The following is a 27,685-nucleotide window of genomic DNA, read 5'->3' on the forward strand; positions in this document are numbered from 1 at the left end:
GCTCTGAAAGTCACCAGTTCTGTGACCTTGGCCAAGAAAGCTAACTTATCTAAAGCCTCATTTTCACAACTTTTGAGATTGTGGTTAGTCTGAAATTGGATCATGATGAATGTTAAGCCTTTAGTATAGTGCCTGATAGAGAAGAAACATTCAATAAATGGCCGATTTTCTAATTCCTTCCATTATTCTTGAATGGTTTCTTCCAGGGCTGTATTATTTCCCTTTTGTCCTTCCCTGCCTTGGAGACCACTAATAAAATTATACTTTCCCTCTGTGATTCCTAAATCTTACAACCCTTCCAGATAGTGACTTGCCTGTAGAGTTTCTCTATCTTCCATACCACACTTCCTTTCAGTTGAGACTGTTTCTATCTGTATTTGACTAAAGCAATTTATCTTACAGTATAAATACAATATACAGCTCCTGAGATAGTTGTAGAATTCCAAAAGGGAGCCTTATTTTAGGAAATCCAAGTTGTCCCTACATCAATTATCTACTGTTGTATACCAAACTCTCCCAAAATTGCTGGGTTCAAAGCATAACCATTTTTAACTGCTCACAAATCAGAGAGCTGGTTCTGCTGAACTGGGTCATAATGAGTGAAGGTAGCTGTGCTTATTAAGAAGCCAGGAGGTGGGCTGGCATCTGCCTGGTTCAAGATGGTCTCACTTACATGTCTGACAGTTGGCTAGCTATGCATTAGTCTGGGGCTACAACAGTGACTGGCTCCTGCATTTCTCCACATCCATCACTCTAGCGTAGACTTTCTTACACAGTAGAGACAGAGTTCTAAGAGAGAGGGAACACTCACAATGTCCTCTGAGTCCTAAGCTTGGAACTGGAACATATCCATAGCATTCTATCAACCAAAGGAAGTCCCAAGGCCACTCTAGATTCAAAGATTGGAAAACTGACCCCACCTATACCATCTCTTGAAGGTAGCAGCTACAAAATCACATTGTAAAGGAAGAGGTGAAGAATTAGAAACATTGGCCAGGCACAGTGGCTCACACCCATAATCCCAGCAGGCTCAACCTCCCGAGGCCTCCCTTTGGGAGGCCAAGGTGGGTGGATCACCTGAGGTCAGGAGTTCAAGACCAGCCTGGCCATTATGGTGAAACCCCATCTTATATTAAAAAAATAAATAAATTAATTAATAATAATAATAAAAAGATCCCTTTTAGCTCCAACATCCTGTGCATCTTTTGTAAATTGCTGCATCAAAATATTTTAAAACAGAAAATTAGTAGAGCTTAATTATAGAATTAATTGACTAAAATCTTTTCATTACTTTGAATTTAAATGTAGATAAAAGTAAAGAATAATCAATGAACTTTACATTCTCGAATGAGCACTTTGGATTTCAACAAATTTCAAGGCAACATAAGATAGTTTAATAGACCAAGTAATGATGATAAAATGATGGAAAGTTTTATGTTTCTCTTCATTACATCATGTTTTGTAAAGTCAATATCAAATATATAAGTTAAGAGCAACCATCTTTTGTAAATCAATATTAAGTACCTACATTAGCTGGGATTAAAGAATTATTTTATCTGACACTTCCCCAAATTATGATGTAGCTGACAGCAAGACAGTACTTATCAAATAGAACAAAAAAATCGTGAGATAATAAGACTTCATGGTTTTGCCTAGATTTAGTTCTTCCTGTCTGGATGAATTGGGAGTGAAGTATAGATGAGACCTGCAACACATACACATATAACACCTTACTGCCTCCCATGCAAAGCTTATCCTTCTTTATCCTGTGCCAATACATGGAAGCTCACTCTCTATAATGGAGGCTTTTCTATGAATTGAAGAACTAGAATTTGTTTGTCCTTTTTACTATAAAACAAGACCTGTCAAGCTCAACTTGCCAAGAATACAAAGAGAAAGCAGCTCTAGATGTCCACTTCTGGGTATGGCAGACTAGCTCATATCAATAGTTACTGACGATTATATCTAGAAAGGGTTAAATTTTAAAAAATATATTTTTGAAGGTATTTGAGAATTACTAAGTCAGTGAAGACCTATGGCCCTAAGATCCAGGAGAGAAGGGTAGTCCAGAGAAGTAAGCCTCACTTTCAGTGTTTTGCCCTGAGTTATTTGCTAATTTTTAAGTGGCTGACAGAAGTCACAAAGCCAGTATAAACAATATACTGAGGGGCCCCTAAGAAGGAGGGTTTCTTACATATACCTTACTGCTGCATTAAAAATGGAGGTGAACCAAAAAATAAAGTAGCCCTCAGAAAGCCTAAAATCTGGATTCTAATTAGGAAAATTCTAGGCTGGATTAAATCGACCTGATCTGGCCAGGCACGGTAGCTCACGCCTGTAATCCCAGCACTTTGGGAGGCCAAGGCTGGTGGATCACTTTAGGTCAGGAGTTCAAGACCAACTTGGCCAACATGGTGAAACTCCATCACTACTGAAATACAAAAATTAACTTGGTACGGTGGTGCATGCCTGTAATCCCAGTTACTCTGGAAGCTGAGGCAGGAGAATTGCTTAAACGCAGGAGGCTGAGGTTGCAGTGAGCCAAGATCAGGCCACTGCACTCCAGCCTGGGCCACAGAGTGAGATCCGTCTTAAAGAAAACTTTTTTTTTTTTTTTTAACCTAATCCTACTTATCCTACTTACCTGCCTCTCAGAAGTGATAACACTGATAACAAACACTGGAAGTGATATCTAGAAGGAGATAACATCAACCTGGATCTTAAATTATCTCCAGAGTTTTCTGCATTCAATTATTCATTTGAATGAACAAGGTGAAACAAACAAAATAAAGAGAAAAAATAGACAAGTAGGGTCAGACCCACAGACAGAAGGCCCAGATATTGGAATTATTATTATTGTTATTATTTTTAGAGACAGGGTTTCACCATGCTGGCCAGGCTGGTCTCGACCTCCTGACCTCATGATCTGCCTGCCTTGGCCTCCCAAAGTGCTGGGATTACAGGCAGGAGCCACCATACCTGGCGATACTGGAATTATTACATGTGAACTTCAACTGTGATTTATATGTTCCAGAAAAATGAAAAAATATGGAGTATTTCAGCAGAGAATTGTAATCTATAAATAAACAAAACAAAATTCTGGAATTGAACAATCTAATAACTAAAATTAAGAAATTTGGCCAGGCATGGTGGCTCAGGCCTATAATTCTAGCACTTTGTGAGGCTGAGGTGGGCTGAGGTAGGTTGCTTCAGCTCAGGAGTTCAAGACCAGCCTGGGCAACATGGTGAAACCCCATCTCTATCCAAAATAAATTGGATGTGATGGTGCATGCCTGTGGTCCCAGCTACTCCAAGGCTGAGGTGGGAAGATCACTGGAGCCCAAGAAGTTGAGGCTGCAGTGAACCATGATCATGCTACTGCCACTGCACTCCACCCTGGGTGACAGAGTGAGACCCTGCCTCAAAAAAAAAAGATTGTGACTGGGCATGGTGGCTCATGCCTGTACTTAGTGCTTTGGGAAACCAAGGCCAGAGCATTGCTTGAGGCCAGGAGTTTGACACCAGCCTGGGTGACAGAGTGAGCCTGTCTCTAAAATAAAAAAATTAGCTGAGCATGATGGCACTCACCTGTGGTCCTAGCTACTCAGGAGATTGAGGTGGGAGAATTGTTTGAACCTGGGAGTTCAAGATTGCAGTGAGCTGTGATTGCAACTCTAGCCTGGTCAACAAACTGAGATTCTGCCTCTTGGGAAAAAAAACAAAGTTTACTAGGAAAGCAGAAAGAGCTGAAGGGAGCACTAATAAGCTAGAAGATAGGTCAGTAGAGACTGCAGCAGAGAGAAAAGAGGTGGAAATGAAAGACCCTACAAAATAAATAGAACACAGCAAGGTTTAATATACTTGTAATAGAAGTCCTGAAGGGGAGGAGAGAGAAATTAGGAGACACACTGTTGCCTGCAAAGAAATTGACTGAATATTTTCCAAAGCTGATGGAAGGCGTCAAGCCAAAAATCCAAGAATATCTCTGAACTTCCATCAGGATTAAATTAAAACCATATCTAGGTACATGATGGTATAACTGCTGAAAACTAATGGAAAAAAAAAATCTCAAAAACAGTCAGAGAAAATACATACATTATTTTCGACGGTAAGACCAACCACTATCTTTTTAATAGAAACATTTTAAGCCAAAAGACAGGAATAATTATTGTAAACTGCTGAAAAATAAAGGGAAAGTAAACTAGATATCTATACCTAGAAAGAATAGTATGGTGGTAATATCAAGGCAGCTAGAATAGGGGATAATGTTTTCTTGCGCTGTTGTTCAGCAACAGCATAAAATACTGTGAGCTCCTTGTGTAACCAAGCAAGAGGTTCACCTTGCTCTCTGTCTAGACAGAGCAGATTTATCAAGACAGGGAAATTGCAGTAAAGAGTTATTCCCATAGAGCCGGCCGTGCGGGAGCCTGGAATTTTATTATTAATCAAATCAATCTCACCAGGAATTCAGGGGATGGGAGTTTTTAAGAATAATTTGGTGGGTAGGGGTCCAATGAGTCAGGAGTGCTGACTGGTTGATCACAGACGAAGTCAAAGCTGTCCTCTTGCTCTGAGTCACTTTTTAGGTGGAGGCCACAGAATCAGATGAGCCAGTTTATCCATCTGTGTGGTGCCAGCTGATCCATCAAGTGCAGGGTCTGTAAAACACCTCCAGCACTGATCTTAGGTTTTATAATAGTGATGTTATCTCGAGGAACAAAATCTTGTAGCCTCCAGCTGCATGACTCGGAAATCATAATTTCTAATCTTGGGTTAATTTGTTAGCCCTGCAAAGGCAGTCTAATCCCTAGGCAGGAAGGGGTTTGTTTCGGGAAAAAGCTGTCTTTGTTTCAAACTATAAACTATAAACTAAATTCCTCCCAAAGTTAGTTCAGCCTACACCCAGGGAGGAACAAGGACAGCTTGGAGGTTAGAAGCAAAATGGAGTTGGTTAGGTCAGAGATCTCTTTCATTGTAAAAATTCTCAAAGAAAAAAAAAATTCTCAGTTATAATTTTGCACTAGTGGTCTCACTTGGAAGCAGAAACTGTATCAGTGAGGACTTCTTCGTTTCCTGAGACTGTAGCAGTACTTAAGAGACTTGTAGAAAAACTAAAGAGTCAAGAGTAGTTGGACCTTTCATTAGGTGTTCAAGGCACTATATCTGGGCAAAACTGATGCCGACCCAATTCTCAAGTCTAAGAAAATGTTTTAATGTGAACCTTGATACTTCCCAGTTGCATAATAATAGAGAAAATTGTTCAACTCCTAGTATTAGTTTCCAAGGGCTGCCATAACATTATCATGAACCGAATTGCTCAAAACAATTTATTCAAGGTTTCAGCAAGAAAATGCTCCCTCTGAAAGCTTGTGACAAGAAAGTTCTTTGACTCTCCATAGGTTCTGGAAGCTGTTAGAACACCTTGGTAATAGGTGTATCACTCCAATTTCCGCCTTCATTTTCTATTTTTTTTTTTTTTTTTTCCGCCTTCATTTTCACACGGTCATCTTTTCTCTGGATCTCTGTCTCCAAATCTTCCTCTCCAGTCACTGGATTTAGGACATTAGTCATTGAATTTAGGGTCTAGCCTAATCCAGTATGGCCTAATTTTAGCATGTTTGTATTTACGAAAACATTCACAGGTACGGGGGTAAGGACTGCAGCATATATTTTTGGGGACACAATTCAATGTACTAAACTCCAGAGCCTCCATTTCCTCTTCCATAAAATAAATATAGGCCAGGCGTGGTGGCTTACACCTGTAATCCCAGTACTTTGGGAGGCTGAAGTGGGCAGATCACTTGAGGTCAGGAATTCAAGACCAGCCTGACCAACATGGTGAAACCCAAGCCACTAAAAATACAAAAATTAGCTGGGTATGGTGGTGGACACCTGTAATCCCAGCTTCTTGGGAGTTTGAGGCAAAAGTATCACTTGAACCTGGGAGGCAGAGGTTACAGTGAACCAAGATCGTTTCCTTGCAGTCCAGCTAAGTGACAGAGTGAGACTCTGTCCAAAAACTAAAAAACTAAATATAATACCAACCTTGAAAAGTTATGATCTTCATCACATGTACCCCAAAACCTAAAATGCAATAAAAAAAAAAAAGTTATGATCAATAATCAAGTAATGCCTAGAACCCAGAATAAATGGGTAATATATTCTCAAGGCAGGTTTTAAAAAGTAAATACTAAGTAAAAGATTGGGAGGCTGAGGTGGAAGGATTGCTTGAGGCCAAGAATTTGAAACCAACCTGGGCAACATAGCGAAACTTCATAGGTACAAAAATACAAAAAATTAGGAATGGTGGTGCAAGCCTGTAGTCCTAGCCACTCCAGAGGCTGAGGTGGGAGAAACTCTTGAGCCTTAGAGTTCAAGGTTACAGTGAGCTATGGTACACTGTACTCTAGCCTGGGTGAAGACAGAGACTCTGTCTCTTAAAAAAAAAAAAAGACACATAAATACATATTGATAGACCCAGGAAGGGGTGGGGCGATTGGGTGACTGAAAGTGAAAGTAACTATGCTTATTAATAAAATTCTGTCAATGAAAAACTCAATTTTTTCCAAGAAACTGTAATATTCAGTCTAATATCAAATGAATAACTAATATAAACTATGAGGGCCAAATAGACACAGCTGCAGTGCCCAGCAGCAGCAGAGGTACTGCTCCTTGGGGAGCAGGGTTACCCATAGGCAATGTGACCAAAGGAGCAGCTCAGAGGCAGTGCTGCACTCCTTTATATCCATTTTTAATTACATGCAAATTAAGGGGTGATTTATACAGAAGTTGCTAGAAAAGGGTGATAACTTCTGGGTTGTCAGGTCATTGCCATGGAAAGGGGCGGTAACTTCCAGGTGTTGCTATGGCAATGGTAAGCTGAGGTGGCACACTGGTGCACATGTCTTGTGGGAAGCTGCTTCTGCCTCGTCCCTGTTTTAGCAAGTTCTCAGTTTGAGTGAACGTCCTAGGCCTGCCTCTGGAGTTGAGTCCCATGCCTACCTCGATATGACTTATTAAAGTTTATTAAGATTAGTATATTTCTTGAGTTCACTAAAATATATACTATTGAAAAGTCTGATTGCCACCTAAAGATTGCCAAGGTAATTATTGCCTTGGAACGAAAGCATATATTTGGAATTCCAACAAATTTATGGAAGAACTCCTTGCTATTGGAGCATCATGTCTTAAATTGGTTGCATTTTTTTTTTTTTTTTTTTTTGAGACGGAGTTTCACTCTTGTTGCCCAAGCTGGAGTGCAATGGTGCAATCACTACTCACTGCAACCTCCACCTCCCGGGTTCAAGCAATTCTCCAGCCTCAGCCTCCCAAGTAGCTGGGATTACAAGCACACGCCACCATGCCCAACTAATATTTTTGTATTTTTAGTAGAGACGGGGATTCACTATGTCGGCCAGGCTGGTCTCAAACTCCTGATCTCAGATCATCCACCCACCACAGCCTCCCAAAGTGCTGGGATTACAAGCATGAGCCACCACAATTGGTTGCATTTTTTACATTTATTTTTATTTTTATTTTTCTGAGACAGGTTCTCACTCTGTCACCCAGGCTGGAGTGCAGTGGTTCGCTGGTGGCTCCCTGCAGCCTCCACCTCCCTGGGCTTAAGTGATTCTCCCGTGTTAGCCCCTCAAGTAGCTGGAAGTACAGGTGTGAGCCACCATACCGGGCTAATTTTTTTGTGTTTTTGGTAGAGATGGGTTTTGCCATTTTGCTCAGGCTGGTCTCCATCTCCTGGGCTCAAGCAATCCACAGCCTTGGCTTCTGAAAAGTGCTGGGATTACAGGTGTGAGCCACAGAGTCCGGCCTGTGATTTTTATTTTTATTTTTTTTTTAAATCAAAGTAATATTTACATAGTTTAAGATGTCTGGCCGGGCGCAGTGGCTCATGCCTGTAATCCCAGCACTTTAGGAGGCCAAGGCGGGCGGATCACCTGAGGTTGGAGTTTGAGACTAGCCTGACCAACATGGAGAAACCCTATCTCTACTAAAAGTACAAAATTAGCCCGGTGTGATGGGGCAGCTACTCGGGATTCTGAGGCAGAAGAATCACTTGAACCCCGGAGGCAAAGGTTGCAGTGAGCCAAGATGGCGCCACTGTACTCCAGCCTGGGCCACACCAGTGAAACTCCTTAAAAAATAAAAAAGGCCAATTCTACTTTAATGCATTTAACCAAGAGCATTAGCCCTTCCTTTGTCCGTTTTCACCTGAATCCCATTTTCCAGAGGCAACAATAACCTGCAATGCTAGCTACTTGTATGGCATTTTGTTTTGGTTTTGGTTTTTATTTAAAAAGAATCTTGAATCAGAAAGTCTGATTAAATTCAATATTAACTCAAACTCTTAAAAATTTTCTGGAAAAGTCAACAGGGTACATCACAGAAAAGCAGGCAGCAGTTCACAGCTCTTTGGTGGAAAAGTAAGATGGATACTTATCCAAGCTGCCAAAATGATTATCAAGCCAAGTTTGTTTTTCAAAAATAGGTTTTAAGATATACCAAAGAAACTATACAATATGAAAATTTAACAATGAAGTTAAAGTATATAGCAAAAGACAAATATGACAATACACATGAATAATGTATAATAGAAGACTTTCAATCTTAGAAAACGAAAATGGGAGAACTTACTGAAGGGTAACATGCATAAAATGAGGACTAACAGCAAGGAACAATCCTAAACATTTTTCCAATGACTAAGCCTCAAAAAGGTAGCTTAGGAAAACGATTAACGTGGTTTTTCGTGAACTCTATTTATTCCCACATCAGTGACTGCTGCTCCTTCCTTGATCATATCTGCTGTGATCAGATTTGGAATACCTGCAGCAGATATTAAAATATCTGCAAGAATTTTATGTTTCTTCAACTGCTCTTCGGGAGTATATTGATGAGATATTTTAACAGTGGCGTCACCTCTGGGACGTTCATGCGTCTCACCTGTGTTCAGTCACATTGCAACGGGCATTCCAAAATTATTTGACCTTCCAGCCACAACCACATTCTTCCCTAGGATTGGAATGCCAGTTCGCTTAATTATTTTCCACACACCCCATGGCGTAGCCAGTAACATGGAATACAGGTCCAAACACTTTCCCCCTACATCAATTATATGAAAGCCATCAACATCCTTGTCTGGAGAAACGGCGTTGCCAAATCTTTCATCTACATGCTCTGGAAGAGGCAGCGGAACAAGGAGGCCGTCTACCTTACCATCATTATTCAGTGTATTGATGAAATTCAACAATTCTTCCTCTGACATTGAAGCCGGTCTCACTGTTGTCTCACTGTTGATTCCTACAGCTGCCCTGATTTTGTTGCGGAAGCGGGAGTGAGTTGCAGGATTCTCGTTGACCATCATGATCACGCTCAGGTGTGGCCATTTGTTGCCCGAGGCCATCCACTCTTCCACCTCCTGCCGCACTTCCTGCTTGATCTGCTGGGCCAGTTTCTTTCCAGAAAAGACAACAGCTTCATTTCGAACTGCCACGAGGTGGAGGGGCGAGGGCGGAGGGCCGCAGCTGCCCGGCAGCCAACGCGGACGTGAGCCTGTGAACCACTCAGGGAGGGTATGGTATTTTTTAAATGGGCTTCTATTTCTAAATAGCACACTTATACTTACATTGCTTTTTTTTTTTTCAGTTAGGACGTTATATTAATTTGCTACCATAGAAGTTTAAGAGTTAGCTGTCTTACATACCCCTATTTTTTTACAGATAATCCTCCCTAATCTTCCAATGTAGTTCTATCATATTTTCTGTTTTAATCAGTACATAATCCTTACTTTATTTCTTTTCTTTTCTCTTCTCTTTTCTTCTTTCTTTCTTTCTTTCTTTCTTTTTTTTTTTTTTTGAGACAGGGTCTCACTCTGTCGCCCAGGCTGGAGTGCAGTGGTGCAGTCTCGGCTCAGTGCAACCTTTACCTCCTGAGCTTAAGCAATTGTCTCAACTCAGTCTCCCGAGTAGCTGAGACTATAGGTGTGTGCCACCACACCCAACTAATTTTTGTATTTTTTGTAGAGATGGGGTTTTGCCGTTTTGCCCAGGCTGACCTCAAACTCCTGAGCTCAGGCGATCCTCCCAGCCTCCCATAGTGCTGGAATTACAGGAGTGAGCCACCGCACCTGGCCTTACTATGTAAATATTTCTTATAGCTAAGTCGTGTAATCTAATAGTGTGTTTTTGTTTCTCTGTACTTAAAAACAATTCTGCAATTAGTAGTTGTCCTTTAAAAATTTTGGGTTTTCTCTGTACCTATCACTAATGTTTCTGGCCCTTACAGAACTCTAAATATCGTTCCACAGGATCAAATGCATGATGTAATCCAGTAGTTCTAACTGCTTATTGAAAATATCTCTCTTTAAACTCTCCATACTTCTGCTCCAGTCTGTACTGTGGCTTCAAGCTGACATCCTGAAACTCCTCCCCACCATATCCTGGATACTATCTTTGCCTCCTTTGGATAGGATCCCCAGTTTCCTGGATCCCAAATTTTCCTGTTTCTTAGTTTAGTTCCTAATATTAACAGAGTATATGAGAAGGAAATTTTTGGCTATCTTATATATCTATGTATTTATTCTTGATTATTGCCCTCATCCTTGATGGACAGTTTGGTTGAGTATATAATTCTAGATTGGGAATAATTTACTGTCTTAAAAATTATTTTGTAGTGTTACGGCTCTTTAAGAATTTGTCTGTCAGGCTTGATTTCTTTCTTTTTTTCTCTTTTGCCAGAAAGCCCCTAAAAATAAAATAAAAATAAATTATTTTTTAGAAGTTAGGACATTTAAAATACTTTTATATTTTAAGTTATGGAGCATAATAACTAAACTGCCTTACACAGTAAACGATGCCTGTAATCCCAGCATATTGCAAGCCTGATGCTGGAGGATAGCTTGAGCTCAGGAGTTTGAGACCAGCCTGGGCAATAAGCATAGTGAGACCCTGTCTCTATTAAAAGAAAAATGTTTAAAAAAGGCCGGACATGATGGTTCATGGCTGTAATCCCAGGACTTTGGGAGACCGAGGCAGGCAGATTGCTTGAGCTCAGGAGTTCAAGACCAGCCTGGCCAGCATAGCAAAACCCTGTCTCTACCAAAAAGACAAAAATTAGCCAGGTGTGGTTGTGTGTGCCTGTAGTCCCAGCTATTCGAGGGGCTGAGGCAGGATAATTGCTTGAACCCAGGAGCTGGAGGCTGCAGTCAGTCAAGATTGTACCACTGCACTCCAGCCTGTGTGACAGTTAGACTGTGTCTCAAAAAAAAAAAAAAAAAAATCTCTTTATTAAATAATAAATTAACCATACCTTACTGCAACTTTTTACTTTCTATATTTTTTTAAATTTTCTTTAGCTTTTTGACTCTTTTATAATAACACTTAGCTTAAAACACAAACACATATACAGTTGTACAAAATATTTTTTTCCTGTATGTCCTTATTCTATACACATTTTTCTATTTTTAATTTTTTTATTTTTTAAACATTTTGTTAAAAACTAAGACACACAAACATACATTACTCTGGGCCTACACAGGGTCATAATCAGTCTTCTACCTCCTTATCTTGCCCCACAGGAAGGTCTTCAGGGGTAATAATACACATAGAGCTGTCATCTCTCATAATAGCAATGCTTTCTTCTGGAATATCTCCTGAAAGACTTGCCTGAAGCTGTTTAACAGGTAATTTATTATTTATTTGTTTATTGTATTGTATTGTATTTATTTATTTATTTTTAAGATGGGGTTTCACCATATTGGTCAGGCTGGTCTCGAACTTCTGACCTCAGGTGATCTGCCCACCTCAGCCTCCCAAAGTGCTGGGATTACAGGTGTGAGCCACCGCACCCGGTTTTGTTTTGTTTTGTTTTGTTTTGTTTTGTTTTGTTTTGTTTTGTTTTTTGAGATGGAGTCCTGCACTGTCACAGGGGCTAGAGTGCAGTGGTGCAGCCTCAATTCACTGCAACCTCTGCCTCCAGGTTCAAGCAATTCTCCTGCCTCAGCCTCCCAAGTAACTGGGATTACAGGTGCACACCACCAAGCCCAGCTAAATTTTTGTATTTTTAGTAGAGACAGGGGTTTCACTATGTTGGCCAGGCTGGTCTTGAACTCCTGACCTCATGATCTGCTTGCCTCAGTCTCCCAAAATGCTAGGATTACAGGTGTGAGCCACCGTGCCTGGCCTTAACAGTTAATTTGTAAAAAATAATTAGTGGAAGTTCACTCTAAAATAGTGATTTAAAGTGTAGTATAATAAATACATAAACCATTAGCATAGTTGTTTATTATCAAGTATTATAAACTGTATGTAATTGTGTGAGCTGTATTTCCATAGGACTGGCAGTAGGTTGTTTGTTTACACCATCACCCAAAGACACGAGTACTGCATTGTGCTGCTATGTTATGATGGCTATGATGTCACTAGGCTACAGATATTTTTCAGCTCCATTATGATCTTAAGGGACTACCATCATGCATGCAATCTGTTTTTTTTTTTTTGTTTTTTTTTTTTTTGTTTTTTTTTTTGAGATGGAGTTTCGCTCTGTCGCCCAGGCTGTAGTGCACTGGTGCAATCTCAGCTTGCCAGGACCTCTGCTTCCTGGGTTCAAGTGATTCTCCTGCCTCAGTCTCCCAAGTAGCTGAGATTACAGGTGCGCACCACCATGCACAGCTAAGTTTTGTGTTTTTAGTAGAGATGATCCGCCATGTTGGCCAGGCTGATCTTGAACTCCTGGGCTCAAGCTGTCCACCCGCCTCAGCCTCCCAAAGTGCTGGGATTACAGGTGTGGGCCACTGTGCTTGGCCTATGCAACCTGTTTTTGTTGACCAAAACATCACTATGTGGTATGTGGCTGTACATATATACACACACATATATATTCGTGTGTGTGTGTGCACCTGTGTGCATGTGTGTGTGTGTATAATATTTTGGTTCTGATAATTCTAATCTCCAGAATTCTTGAAGTCTGTGTCTGTTTTTTGTAATTTCTTTTTCTTTTCTTTCTTTCTTTTTTTTTTTGAGACGAAGTCTCACTCTATTCACTCTATTGTATTGCCCACCTCTGCCTCCCAAAGTTTAGGATTACAGGCGTGAGCCACCACACTCAGCCTAAATTTAATTTAATTTAAATTAATTAAGTAGCCACATGTGGTTAGTGGTAACCATATTAAACAGCAGAAATCTACAGGCTAGACTTTTTCCTTCTACAAAATTTTACACAATACTTTGCCTTCACCCTCCAAGCCTGCCGTCAGAAGTAACTAGGACTTCCCATGCTGCGCCTTTTCTGGTTGCAACACTAAAAATCCACTTGCCTTTTGTTGCCCTGCATTGACCGTTTTCCTCACCAACTAAACACTTTCAACAGAATAGATAAACTTGAGCCCTAGATCAGATAGCATTGATTTGAGCATCTCTCATTCTCCATAATACGTTGGCTTGTCTTATTTGCTATTTTCTTCTTTCCAATTCTGTCATTGTTTATATCCTTTTCTCTCACAGTCCCCTTCCAGTAATATCAGCATGGTTTCCGAAGGGAGTCATTAGAAAACCAGACTACGGTTTTCAGGTGACGTTATTCTTATACATAAATAGCTTACCCCTTGTTTTAGCTTCATTATCAGTAGAATTCAGAGGTGACTCTAAGAATTTTTATCTGTCTAGTGACTGGGAATTCCAGACTGGGATCAGAAATGACCGTCCCTCCACAGCAGGCTTTCTGAAAGTCAGGGCTATTGACATTTTGTGGTTAAATAATTCTTTGTTGTGGGAAGGCTCAGGAATGGGAAGTCCTAGTTATTTCTGAAGGCAGCCTTGAAGGGTGAAGGGAAAATCTTGTGTAAAATTTTGTAGAAGGAAAAAGTCTAGCCTGTAAATTTCTGCTATTTAATATGGTTACCACTAGCCACATGTGGCTATTTAAATTATTAATTTAAATTAAATTAACTTTAGACTGGGCATGGTGGCTGATACCTGTGATCCCAGACTTTGGGAAGTAGAGGTGGGCAATAGAGCATTGTAAAACATTTTGCACTGTTCCTGAAATTTCCTCATTAGAAACCAGTAGTACCTGCTTACCCTTTCTGGCTTTGACAATCAAAAATATCCATAGACCTTGCTCTGGAAGACAAAATCCCCTCTGTTGAGAACTACTGTTTTGAAAGGTTTTTAACTTTCTTTTTTTGTTTTGTTTTGTTTTGTTTTGTTTTGAGACAGAGTTTCGCTCTTGTTACCCAGGCTGGAGTGCAATGGCACGATCTCGGCTCACCGCAACCTCCGCCTCCTGGGTTCAGGCAATTCTCCTGCCTCAGCCTCCTGAGTAGCTGGGATTACAGGCATGTGCCACCATGCCCAGCTAAAGGTTTTTAACTTTCTAAACTAGGCTATGCTTTATGAAGAATCCTTAAGTTAGCATTTCTCAAATCCATTAAAATCACACTGAATATTCTGTTTGAGAAGTAGGCTAGGAATCTGCCTTTTTAAACAAAGACCCCAGTGATTCTAATTTAGGTGTTTCTAAAGATCACACCTGGAGAAACGCCCTAAGATGACTACAATGTTAAGTGAAGTCCCCCTTGACGCTATTAGAATGCTCCAGACATAAAAGGTTTCAAGGGACAGGTCAATGTATTGAGAATATAAATATTTACTGGGTAAGAAATCATGCAGAATATCCAAGAGTGCTGCATGGAGCAAATCTAGTACAAATACTAGTGAAATCCCAGCTGTCAAGTCTTCTTTGTGCCATTGTTCTGTGACGTGTTTCGAGCTGACAAGGGAGGTGTTGAGGACCTGTGTAAGTGAGTCCAGTTTTTCTGAGTCCATGATTTTCCTGAAGCTCACATTTAAGAATGAAACAGGATCCCCAGTAAAGATGCTGCTATGGTGTTGCCAATTACTTCATGCCTGATAGAGAAGCTGAAATGCCTCCCCATACTTGAGATTTTTTTTTTCTTTCCAGCTAATTGTTCTTCCTAAATTGAATGATCTATTTTTGGAACTAAAAGAGATGCAGTGTAGAGAGAAAGGAACTGACAAAGCCCAAGGCAGAGAAGGGAGGTAGACAGAGAAAACGCAGAAAGGAGAGGGCGATACTGTCGGCATCCATCTTCCTCATAACGAACACATAAAGTGAACAGGAAGGGCATTCTCTCTTCCTGGGAGCAGGTGAGCGAGACAGTGGGGGTGGGAGATTTTGCTTATGAAACCACAAACACATGAAAAGCCAAAAATGTAACATCCTAGAAATAATTGTAACCTGGAGGCCTAGGTCTTAAAATTCACTGGGCTTTCCTTTAAAGCTCTAGAGTGGGTCTGCATGGTCGTGTCATCAAATCAGAAGATGAAAAAACCTGCTCCTTTACTATATTTCTTAATAAAACTTACTCGAAAAGCACTGCGGCCTTAGTTCTGAAAATGTGGGAACGCCTCATAGATGTGATTCTGAGAGTATTTAGCAGGACTTCTGATGCATTTAGTCCACATGCACGTCTGATGAAGCAAATATACACACAGATGTGTGCATTTTTAATGAACTCAGAACCGTAAGTAATGTCCAGTTTAGCCAGATTCATTAGCTATTATCAAAAACGTATTTGAAAAAGAGTCAGCAAATATTGTGTCTAACTACCAGCGTGGCTATCAGCTTCTTACACTTTTCTGCTTCTATAAATAATGCTTTTGTTAACTCCAGTGAGTTCTTCTGATCCTTCAGTCTGAGCATCCTGCTCAAAGCTCCGGAGTGTGCCTACACCAGCCGTTTCTGCCGCTTCTGTTCTCTAGGTATTTCAATTGCAGTTACATTTTTACAAGATCCTCTTTTGTGCTTTTAAATGCTTAGCAAAACTACAAAGAACACACATCACTTTCTTCAAAACATATAAACATTTTGGCCCGCCAAAGAGACTACACCAAAGACAGCCAGGTTGACTTTAAAATGCAGGAGAACAGAGACCTTTTAAACTCCCATAAGACTGTGCCATTCTTTCCACCCCTCATTGGATATTTTAACAATGTATGCAGTTCACTCCTGAAATGATTCATCTAAGGAAAGAAAGAGGCTTCAAACGACTGTGTACACTTGCCTTTCCCTGCCATGAGGTGTCAGGAGAGGAACTCCTGGCTGCCCGTAGTATCGTTTTCTCCATTTCCTGCCGTTTTTGTCTTAGCATCATGTGGATAGCATATCCATATTTTTCTGTGTGTCTAAGCATTTGATTTCCATCTACGTTAATAGCAGATTCTAACACAAGTGTGGTGAAGAAAGGAGCACAGGGAAACAGAAAGGAAACATCCTGGGAATGACAGCCTTCAATCAGACAAGCCGTGCAGATCCCTTTATGCCAGCTTAAAACACAAAAGTTGTAGAGCTAGAAGATTGCTGCTTTATTCCTCACATAAGTAACTGTACAGGCTGATCAAACAAGCCTCTGTTTGATATTAGATCATTTCTTCCAAACACAAACTCTGGCAAGCAGAGATAAGGTCTTACAGTGTACTGATAATGTGAGCTTCATAGCTAAGCATGCCTGGATTCAAATTCTGCTTCCATCTGGATTTGCACAACTTTGGGAAAACTGAGTGACCTTGAACCAATAACTTAACCTCTTTCTGCATGTTTACTCAACTGTCAAGTGGGATAAGAGTGGAAAATGCCGCTGGAACTATTGTGCACATGAAATGTGTAGCTGTATGTAAAACCTTTTTTTTTTTTTTTTGAGACAGAGTCTCGCTCTGTTGCCCATGCTAGAGTGGGTGGTGTGATTTCAGCTCACTACAACATCTGCCTCCCAGGTTCAAGCAATTCTCTTGCCTCAGCCTCCCAGGTAGCTGGGACTACAGGCATGGCTAATTTTTATATTTTTAGTATAGACGGATTTTAGCCATGTTGGCCAGGCTGGTCTCAAATTCCTGGCCTCAAGTGATCTGCCCAGCTTGGCCTCACAAAGTGCTGGGATTACAGGTATGAGCCACCGCACCCGGCTTGTAGCTACATAAAATCATTCAGAATGGTCCTTGTCGGTAAAGTGAGAAATAGAAGTTGTTAGAACTGCTGTAATCATTATTAGTATCATTTCATTATACATCCAGAATTATTGACAATCGTGATAGATCTGATTCTAGCTAATTCTGAAGAGAAATATCCACGTTCAGGATGGATGTTGTATCTTTTCAGCACAAAAGTACTCAGACAGGTCAGACCTGTGAAATCCTTCCAGAACCTCGCTTGGTTTTATATTGTCAGGAAGCTCCTACAGGTATGGTTATATAGAATACATATCTGGATTGGAAGATGGAATATTTTTTCTAGAATTTCCCCATGACATTCCATTCTAGAGAGTCTTGTGGAAGGAAGAAATAGGTGCTCTTTCAGTTATTTGGATGTGATTCATGTAGTGTGGCCACTTTTTTTTTTAACTTTTACAACTGGCTGGCATGGCATGGTGGCTCATGCCTATAATCCCAGCACTTTGGGAGACCAACGTGGGAAGATTGCTTGAGCCCAGGAATCCAAGACCAGCATGGGCAACACGGTGAAACCCTTTCTCTACAAAATTAAAAAGTCAACTGGGCATGATGGTGTGCACCTGTGGTCTCAGCTACTCGGGAGGCTGGGATGAGGGAATAGCTTGAACCCAGGAGCTTGAGGATGCAGCAAGCCATGTTTGTGCCACTGCACTCCAGCCTAGACAACAGAGGGAGACTCTGTCTCTAAAGAAAAAAAATAAACAACTGTTTATTGGTCACAGCTGAAGACTGGAGTGAATAGTTAAACCAAGTTGAGACCATCAGATTGTCTCATGTGAGAGTGTGAAATTAGAGACATGAAAACATGTATTTGTTCAAGACCATTCCCAAAGTTACAAGAACATTAAAACTGGGGTACCTGAATGGGTATTTGAGGACAGTGAGTTTGATGTCCAAGCAATGAAAACTGGTCAATAGGTTAAAAAAAAGTATAAAGCAGGTTCACAAAATCAATAAGAGATGCTTGACCATGTGATGAGAGAGAGACTGACTTTGTGTCATTTTTGTGTACCCATCCCTTCTTGTGGTCTGGTTACTTTTCCTGGCCTTGGGTAATGAGACATTCCGTAATAAAAGGATATTACCTTTACTTAAGCTAACTTTAGATGGTTGCTGTTTCTTAAAATTAAACAAACTTTGACAGGTGACATCAAATATCAGGACTGAATAGATCATTCTGAGCTGAAGGGTCTCATGGGTTGTAGCTGAAGAGACAATGTAAGATCAGGTAAAGCTGACCCCAAAGGTTAGGGGAAAATTGGAATCTAAAGATCAGGTCAAAAATTGAGATCTGAGAATTGATCTCAATGAGAAATGGCAGAGATGCAACCTCTGGGTAAACAAGCCATCTCAAACTGAAAACCTTTCAGTGCCGGGCCAAGATTCTTTGTTTACCTTTATTCTCACATCTGCTTAGAGGTTTTCAAAAAGTAAGAAAAATTAAAACAACAACAGCAACAAAGTGACAAGTAGAAATTGAATACAGTAAGGGAGCTTACTGTATCCGTTGCTTTTCTCCCATCTTTGTGATTATTCATCCTCAGACTCTCTGTCCTCTTGCTCTGTAAGGCAATTCCATTCGAAGAATATGCTGCCAGCTCCTTTTCTTTTCCTTCTTGTTTTTTTTTCTTACAATCTTTACTTTCATAGTCTCATGTGTTTCCATAGCTTCAGCACTGGCCTTTATCTGTGTCTTCAGCCTTGACCTCCATCCAAAACATGGTATCAACTTTATAACAACTTGTTGGATATCTCTACTTGAATGTCCCGGTGGTCCTTCAGGGTCAGTAAGACACAAAGTGGGTAAAAATGCACACTCTGTAGTCTGGATTGTCTGGGTTTGAACCAAGACCCGCCTTTTATCAGGTCTGTGATTTTGGGAAAGTGATATCGCCTGAGTGATATGGTTTAGATCTGTGTCCCCACTGAATTTCATGTCGAATTGTGATCCCCAGTGTTGGAGTGAGGCTTGGTGGGAGGTGATTGGATCATGGGGGCAGAGTTCTCAGGAATGATTCAACATCATCTCTCTAGGTTGGGATAATGGGTGAGTTCTCACAAGATCTGGTTGTTTACAGGTGTGTGGCACATCCCCTTCTCTCTCTTCCTCCTGCTCTGGCCATGTGAAAGGAGCCTTCTTCCCCTTTACTTTCTTCCATGACTGAATGTTTCCTGTGGCCTCCCCAGCCATGCATCCTGTACAGCCTGTAAAACTGCAAGCCAGTTAAACCTCTTTTCTTCATAAATTACCCAGCCTCGGGCATTTCTTTCTAACAGTGTGAGAACAAACTAGTACACTTGGTAAGAATCAGTTTTCTTATCCAGGATAATAATAGTGCCTACATCATAGGGTAGTTACAGAGATAAACATATGTAAATAGAGTTGGTATATTGCTTGGTGTGTGGTAAACATACACTAAATGAAAGCCTTTATTATTGTTGTTATCTTTATCTTTATTTTTGTTATTAAATGTGATTTCCCTTAGTGTATCTCTCTTGATAATGTCTCAAATATTTGATAAGTTATATGAACATTGAAAGTCAAAAGTTATAGTCCAACTCTGTCTCTAATGGCTGTGTGACCCAGTATCAATTACCTAAACTCTCTGGAATTCAAATTTCATCTTGGTAATAGCAGATTGTACTAGATGATCTCTGAGGACTTTTGAAATTGCCTTTGCAAAATTATAACAGTGAGAAAAATTTAACATAGCTGACTCCATCTTGTTTCTAGTGCCACAAACTAACTATCTCTGCTCATTCCTGGGGATAGGCCAAGCTAACTATGGGAGTAATTGAGTTTACAGTTTAACTTTAAAGCAAGGATAATAATACTCATTTCCTGAAACCAACCTCCTTGTTTGGGTACCAAACTGTCTTTGTAAAGCTAAGGAAAGGCGACAAGGCTAGAATTATGAAAGAGGCATGAATTATTTTAAGATGTAGGCATAGGTAAGTGATAACCTGACATTGTTCCCTAACTTGCTTTTGTGTTATTGTTCACTGCTCAGAAGTCACGTAGCTGGAGGTCAAAATATTTGTAACTTCCTCCATTGTTCCTATAGATGGCATCATTATTCCAAAACCTAAGACTGACATTTGAGACATTTTTAGGACTTTTGGATTCTTGCAGACCAAATGATGCCACTTGTACCTGTGACCCATATCAAAGAACTGATTCAACTCAAACTGTGACCCCCACTCAGAAACTGACTAAGCTCATGAAGACACTTTTGATGTTTTCTTTTTCTTTTCTTTTTTTTTTTAAAGATGGGGTTTCACCATGATGGCCAGGCTGGTCTTGAACTCCTGACCTCAGGTGATCCACCCACCTTGGCCTCCCAAAGTGCTAGGATTACAGGCAGGAGCCACCGCGTCCAGCCACTTTTGATGCTTATGTGATTTCATCTCTAACCAATCAGCAGCACCCATTCCCTAGCCCCTTGCCCACCAAATTATCCTTAAAAACCCTAGACTCTGAGATGGATTTGAGAAATGTTTCCCTTTCCTCTACTCAGTGGCTTTGAGATAATTAAACACTTTCTCTGTGGTAACACTGCTGTCTCAGTGTATTGGCTTTACTGTGCAGCAAGCAAGAAAAACCTGTTGGGCTGCAACACTTTCCTGAGCCCAAGACAATATATAATATGATTTCTTTTTTTAAATCCTAAATTTTTAATCATCTTTAATATTTTCCTTTCTGTTAACTTCTAAATCCATTCAGATTTTGATTCTTGTCAATTTTATCTCCACCACCTTTCATACCTGACTTCTATTTCATCCCATCATCTTATTATTGGCTCTTCTTGCTACTGCATGTTGGACTCCCATCAGGTCTGGGACAGGTTAAAATGACTCCCTAGCCAGTCTTCCTTATTTCATGTCATTTCTTACTTTAGTGCATTTTATACATCACCAATTAAATTCTCCATATTTGCACTTAATTTTTATTCTTATGCCATGTCCAAACCCTGCTTTTCTATTAAAGCTAATTCAAATAACAGTCTGTTCTTTAGTTTTAGCTTTTGATCACTACTTTTGTGAAATTTATTATTCATGCTAATAAACACCATCATTTCTTAATACTAAGCTTACAAAAAATTCTGTTTCTTAGGGTAGTTGCTATATTTGGAAATCAAATTGCTTATAGGTCGGTCTTCTACTTTTAGAAATAACAACTTTTCACATACAAAAAAAAATTAAGTAGGTCAGGCTCAGTGGCTCATGCCAATAATCCTAACACTTTGAGAAGCCACAGTGGGAGCATCACTTGAAGCCAGGAGTTTGATATCAGCCTAGTCAACATAGTGAGACCCCATCTCTACCAAAATTTTTTAAAAATTAAGAAATTAAGTTGACCTAGTAGTTGACCCTTTCGTGAAGGGGGTTAACCAAAAATTTATCATTTTGAGATCTGGTATTTTTTTCATCACATAGATAGAACTATTGTATTCTTATTTATTTATCTAGTTAGTTTTAGATGCATCTCACAAATGAATGCTTTTGTTGTATTTCTTCATAAGATCAATAAGCACATAACCAATAAACTCAGGAATAACTATTGGTATGTCTTCTTTGAATAATCCGCTGATTCTGTGTTATTATGTCACTTAGCTACCTGACTTGTAGTCTTGGAGCCAACTTACTTGTTTCCTCTTTGACCAGGAGATTGGGCACCTAAGAGTATTTTAGGTGGAATCAAAATCCAGTTAACTTGGTAACTCTTTGAACTGTAATATCATTTTAGCAGATGACTTGACTATTAGAAAACTCAAGTTACTGCTTTCTCTATTCAATAGAAGTGAGAGAGGGATGAAAAAAAGAGGCAGGAGGGAAGAAAGTAGTTCCAAGCATCTATTCTTTTAGGTATTAGACAGAATATTGGATAAGACAGCTGTAGACTCTTAAAGTCTTTTTTCTTTCTTTTTTTTTTTTTTTTTTGATAGGAAGTTTTGCTCTTGTTGCCCAGGCTGGAGTGCAGTGGCATCATCTCAGCTCACTGCAATCTCTGCCTCCCAGGTTCAAACAATTCTCCTGCCTCAGCCTCTGAAGTAGCTGGAATTACAGGCACATGCTACCACACCCAGCTAATTTTGTATTTTTAGTAGAGATGGGGTTTCTCCATGTTGGTCAGGCTGGTCTTGAATTCCTGAACTCAGGTGATTTGTCCACCTCTACCTCTCAAAGTGTTAGAATTACAGGCATGAGCCACCATGCCCGGCCGACTGTTACAGTCTTTAAGATGTCATATGATTTCTGTGCATCTGCTTCCTTGTCTACAAAAGGGGAGAATAGTAATATATAATATGCTCATGTGTCTTTGGTGAGCTTTAATTAGGCTTTGTTTTGCAAAATGAGGACTACCTTGAATTTTTTTTTTTTTGAGATGGCATATCATTCTGAACTCCTGACCTCAAATGATCTACCTGCCTCGACCTCCCAAAGTGATTACAGGCATGAGACACTGAACCTGGCCCTACATTGACTTTTTATTATGTTGTTGTCTAATGTTATCATGCATTTTAGGATAAAATATAATTTTTAATAATTCTATTGATTAGTTCGAACTAAACCATAGTTTGAACCAGTAAGCCATTTGGAAATGTGGCTTCAAACATTTGTGTCCAGGTCCTTATATGATTTGTTGTTTATAGGCAGTTGTATTCTGTTGTGTGGCATAATATGAAATGTATTTAGTCTTTGTCTCTGGTTTGGGTAAACAGAGCCAGAACTCTTGGGATTATCTGTGTGATAGGAGTGTCTTTTGTTATACATAGTGAGTTTCTTTGATAGCACCTGAATTTATGGTAAAGAAGTAATTTAGAGTAGGGCTCCTGGATAGCCTCAGGATGGAACCAGTCTAAAGTGATTAAAGGATTAGAGAGTCAGAGCTTTCAACCCTACTCACAAATCTCTAGGAAAATGTGTGTGTGTGTGTGTGTGTGTGTGTGTGTGTGTGGCGCCCACTGGAGTTGCTCTTTATAAAATCCAGGTGCAGTGGCTTACACCTGTAATTCCAGCACTTAGGGAGGCCAAGGCGGGTGGATCACCTGAGGTTAGGAGTTCAAGACCAGCCTGGCCAATGTGGTGAAACCCTGTCTCTACTAAAACAAAAATTGGCCAGACATGGTGATGCGTGCCTGTAATCCCAGCTACTTGGGAGACTGAGGCATGAGAATCTCTTGAACCCAGGAGGTGGAGGTTGCAGTGAGCTGAGATTACATCACTGCACTCCAGCCTGGCGACAGAGCAAGATTCTATCTCAAAATAAAATAAAATAAAAATAAATAAATAAATAAGACTGGCACAGTGGCTCCTGTCTGTAATCTCAGCACTCTGGGACGGTGACGTGGGCAGATCACCTGAGGTCAGGAGTTCGAGACCAGCCTGGCCAACATGGTGAAACCCTGTCTCTAATAAAAATACAAAAATTAGCTGGGCATGGTGGTGGGTGCCTTTATTCTCAGCTACTCTGGAGGCTGAGGCAGGAGAATCATTTGAGCCTGGGAGGCAGAGGTTGCAGCAAGCAGACTGTGCCATTGCATTCCAGCCTGGGCAACAGAGTGAGACTTTGTCTCAAAAAAACAACACAAAACAAAAAAACAAAACACAAAACAAAACAAAACCAAAACTCTTGAACAAGTGTCAATCAGCTAGGAGGCTAGAGCCCCTGGAGAGGTCATAGAAGTTCCATGCATCCCCATACCTTGCCCTATGTATCCCTTCATCAGGTTGTTTATCTGTATTCTTTATAATATTCTTTTTTTTTTTTTTTGAGGCAGAGTCTCCAAGTCTCCATCACCCAGAATGGCGCAATCTTGGCTCACTGCAACCTCTGCTTCCCAAGTTCAGGTGAGTCTCCTGCCTCAGGCTCCCCAGTAGCTGGGATTACAGGTATGTGCTACAATGCCCAGCAAATCTTTGTATTTTAGTAGCAACAGGGTTTCACCATGTTGGCCAGGCTGGTCTCGAATTCCTGACCTAAGGTGATTCACCCACCTCAGCCTCCCAAAGTGCTGGGATTGCAGGCATGAGCCACTGCACCCAGCAGAATTTTTGTATTTTTAATGGAGAGGGGCTTTCACCATGTAGGCCAGGATGGTCTCGAACTTCTCAAGTGATCTGCCTGCCCTGGTCTCCCAAAGTGCTGGGATTACTGGCCACTGAGCCTGACCTCTTTGTAGCATTCTTTATAATAAACTGGTAAATGTGTTTCCCTGAGTTCTGTGAGCTGCTCTAACAAATTAAAGGAACCCAAGGAGGGAAGTGGTAAGTCCAGATTTATAAGTTGGTCAAAATTATATGACAACATATTGCTTGTGATTGGTACCTAAAGTCGGGGGCAGTCTTGTGGGACTGAGCCTATAACCTGTGGGATCTGACCCTCTCTGTAGGTAGTTAGTGCCAGAATGGAATTCAATTGAATTATGCAACCTCTACTTCGTGTCCACTGGAGAATCGTGGTGTGTGGCGAAGTCCCCCTCAAATCTAGTCCCAGAAGTGTTCTGTGAGAGTGAATATAATAGAAAAACAAATTGTCTTTTTCTTTGAGTATATGTCTCTCATTATACTCAAAATTGTTCTAAGATTCCGCTTGTAAGTGAGGTTTAAAGCAGACAAAGCAAAAACAAATATATGAGTCTGGTATCAACAGTAGTTCTAAAACAGTACTATAAGCAATGCTCACCTGTGGGACTTTTTTTTTTTAACCTGCCAAAATGTCTAGGAATAAAATACTTTTAAATTAATCAAGTGATTCCCTTTCACTTGTTTTCTTTGTTGTTTTTTTTAAATTATAATACTTTTAGAGAGCTGTTTCACTTTTTCAGTACTTGATTTTTAGTTTCCTTTTTCATGTGAAAATCAAAGCTCGTTGAACCTGTTTCATGTTTTTGTTTGTTTGGTTGGGTTAGTTTTTGTTTTGTTTTGTTTTGTTTTTTAACCAGTATAAATGTGGCAGAATTTTGGTGTAATATAGTGATATTTAGATGCTTAATGAAAAAAATCTGAACAATCTTTTAATTAAGTTAATCTTAAGAACAAGAATTTAACTTCGTAATAAATTTAGCAGTGAGAGGAACGAATACCTGGGAAAAGATAGAGGTGTTTTTCACTTAAAGTGAATGAGAGAGAGTTGGTAGTCCTGAGAATAAGATGTTAGGTACAGGCAGTATGGTCATAAGGGATCCCAATACGTACATTCCAGGATGTTGCTTCACATGATGAATTTGTGACTTATCTGAAATTATATAAAGTTAATTTCTATTTAACAGGAACTACAAATGCTCACTTATTATAAATGGCATGGTGATAGTTGCAGTGTGTGTCTTTTGAGATCTGTGGTGGCCAGGTAGAAGGCTATGATCCAGTCATATATAGTGAGTTGTATAGATGCCAAGCACCTTACTTGTCGTATCTCATTTAATTCTCCAGACTATCCTATAAAATACATGATTTCTCGGCCAGACGTGGCTCATGTAATCCCAGCACTTTGAGAGGCCGAGGTGGGTGGATCACGAGGTCAAGAGATGGTGACCATCCTGGCCAACATGGTGAAACTCTGTTTTGACTAAAAATATAAAAATTAGCTGGGTGTGATGGCATGTACCTTCCCAGCTACTTGGGAAGCTGAGACAGGAGAATCGCTTGAATCTGGGAGGTGGAGGTTGCAGTAAGCCAAGATCGTGCCACTGCACTCCAGCCTGGTGACAGAATGAAACTCCGTCTCAAAAAAGAAAATAAATATATATGATTTTGTATTCCACCTGCCAGTCCCTGCCTAGACCCTGCCCCTTCACCTCCCTCCTCCATTAATGTGTAGGGTCCAGAGGGAAACCTTCCCTTCATCCTCTGAGGTTTCTCTGAAAAATCAACTCACGAAATGCAGATTAATTGGAGAAAAGGTGTAAAAATTTGGTTAATGTGCTCACGGGAGGAACACAGAGTGACTGCCCACTCCCCAGTGGGTTCAGAAGGTTATAGGGAACATTGGAAAAGGAGGCTATGGGGGGCGGGGGAGAAGAGAGATTCTGTTAAGGGGATGCCTAGGAAGAATAAAGGGATCAGGGAACAGACTAACTTGTCACTTGTACATTAATCTTGTGAAAGGGTCTGTTCAGGTGTGGTTATGTTCTTGGTCTTACAGAGAGGAGAAAAAAACGACTGTTTCTTTTTGTGGGTCTGGATCTTAGGCAGGTAAAGGAACTTTGGTTGTCATACTGTGCTTTGGGGGCAGGGGGAAGGTTAGGGAGACCTGGAGGCTTCAAAGTGCTATATTTTGGGGTATCAGTTTGTCACAAGGTGAACTCCAAAATTGGGGCTCAGCCCAGGAGGCCACGTAAGTTCTTGGCTTCACATAATTCAAGACTGAGCCGACAGAGTAAAGTGAAAGCAAGTTTATTAGAAAGTGAAGGAATAACGTGTTGGCCACCCATAGGTAGAGTACCTCCGAGGGCTGGCGGTTGGCTATTTTTATGGTTATTTTTGATCATATGCTACAGGGGTGGATTAGTCATAGTTTTCTGAGAAAGGGGCAGGGAATTCCTGGAAGTAAAGTTCCTCCCCTTTTTAGACCATATAGGGTAACTTTTGGATGTTGCCATGGCATTTGTAAACTGTCAAGGCACTGGTTGGAGTGACTTTTAGCAAGTTGATGCATTATAATGAGCATATAATGAACAGTGAGGACAACCAGAGGTGACTTGTTCAGCATCTTGATTCTGGCTCATTTTGGCTGGCTTCTTTACCATATCCAATTCAAGCAGCAGGGTCTTTGTGACCTGTGTCTTGGAAAACAAGTCCTGTCTAACTCCTATCTCAAGTTTCTGAGCCCCAGCAAATACTACCTGACTTCCTAACTGCAGATTCCCAGGTTAATTCTGCTCTAATGAAGACAAATTTTAAGGTGTCTTACTGCCGTACCATATTTCTTTCACGCATATTAGTTCAGTTAGCCAAACTCTGAATTCCCGTGTGTTCTGTAGGAGAACTAGCCCTGCTGCTTATACCAGAGAATGGCTCCTTCCCGTGATTCACTTCTTTGGGCACTGCTTGCTTGTGTTAAAACATATCCAGTAAGGTATGAACAGGGTCTTCTGCCTAGCTCAGTTCATCTCAGTTTAAACATACTATTGCAGTATAGGCTTTTCTTTTTTTAAGGCAGGGTCTCACTTTGTCACCCAGGCTAGAGTGCAGTGACGCGATCTTGGCTTAGTGCAGTGTCCGCCTCCCAGACTCAGGCGACCCTCTCCTGTCTCAGCCTCCCGAATATCTGGGACCACAGGCGAGTGCCACCATACCTGGCTAATTTTTGCATATATATATATGCAAAATATATATATATATATATTTTGCATATATATATGGTGGCTCACTCCTGTAATCCCAGGGCTTTGAGAGACCGAGGCAAAAGGACTGTTGAACCCAGTTGTTGGAGGCTGCAGGGAGCTATGGTCGCACCACTGCACTCCAGCCTGGGCAACAAAGCAAGACCCTGACCTCAACAAAACAACAAAAGGGAGGTGGGGTGATAATCATACTTTATATATATATATATATATATATATTTTTTTTTTTTTTTTTTTTTTTTTTTTTTTGGTAGAGATGGGGTTTCCCCATGTTGGCCAGGCTGGTCTCAAATTCTTGGGCTC

At 40.5% G+C, this 27,685-nt stretch overlaps 1 long non-coding RNA gene and 2 pseudogenes across 1 annotated transcript in view; 2 read left to right on the top strand and 1 right to left on the bottom strand.

Moving 5' to 3' along the window:
* Positions 1-8,737: 8,737 nt before the first annotated feature.
* On the bottom strand, positions 8,738-11,553 carry LOC101052018 (bifunctional methylenetetrahydrofolate dehydrogenase/cyclohydrolase, mitochondrial pseudogene; annotated as a pseudogene).
* Positions 10,682-10,757, top strand: LOC120360238 (U7 small nuclear RNA; annotated as a pseudogene).
* A 22-nt stretch (positions 11,554-11,575) lies between the features above and the next one.
* The window catches only part of LOC141582229 (uncharacterized), a 108,944-nt gene continuing 92,834 nt past the window's right edge, over positions 11,576-27,685 (top strand). The window contains exons 1-2 of the long non-coding RNA XR_012515035.1: positions 11,576-11,692; positions 23,819-23,888. This is a non-coding gene — a long non-coding RNA (uncharacterized LOC141582229). The remainder of the gene's footprint in view (positions 11,693-23,818; positions 23,889-27,685) is intronic.

The sequence above is a fragment of the Saimiri boliviensis genome, chromosome 19 (genome assembly GCF_048565385.1).
Source record: "Saimiri boliviensis isolate mSaiBol1 chromosome 19, mSaiBol1.pri, whole genome shotgun sequence".
Lineage (NCBI taxonomy): Eukaryota > Metazoa > Chordata > Mammalia > Primates > Cebidae > Saimiri > Saimiri boliviensis.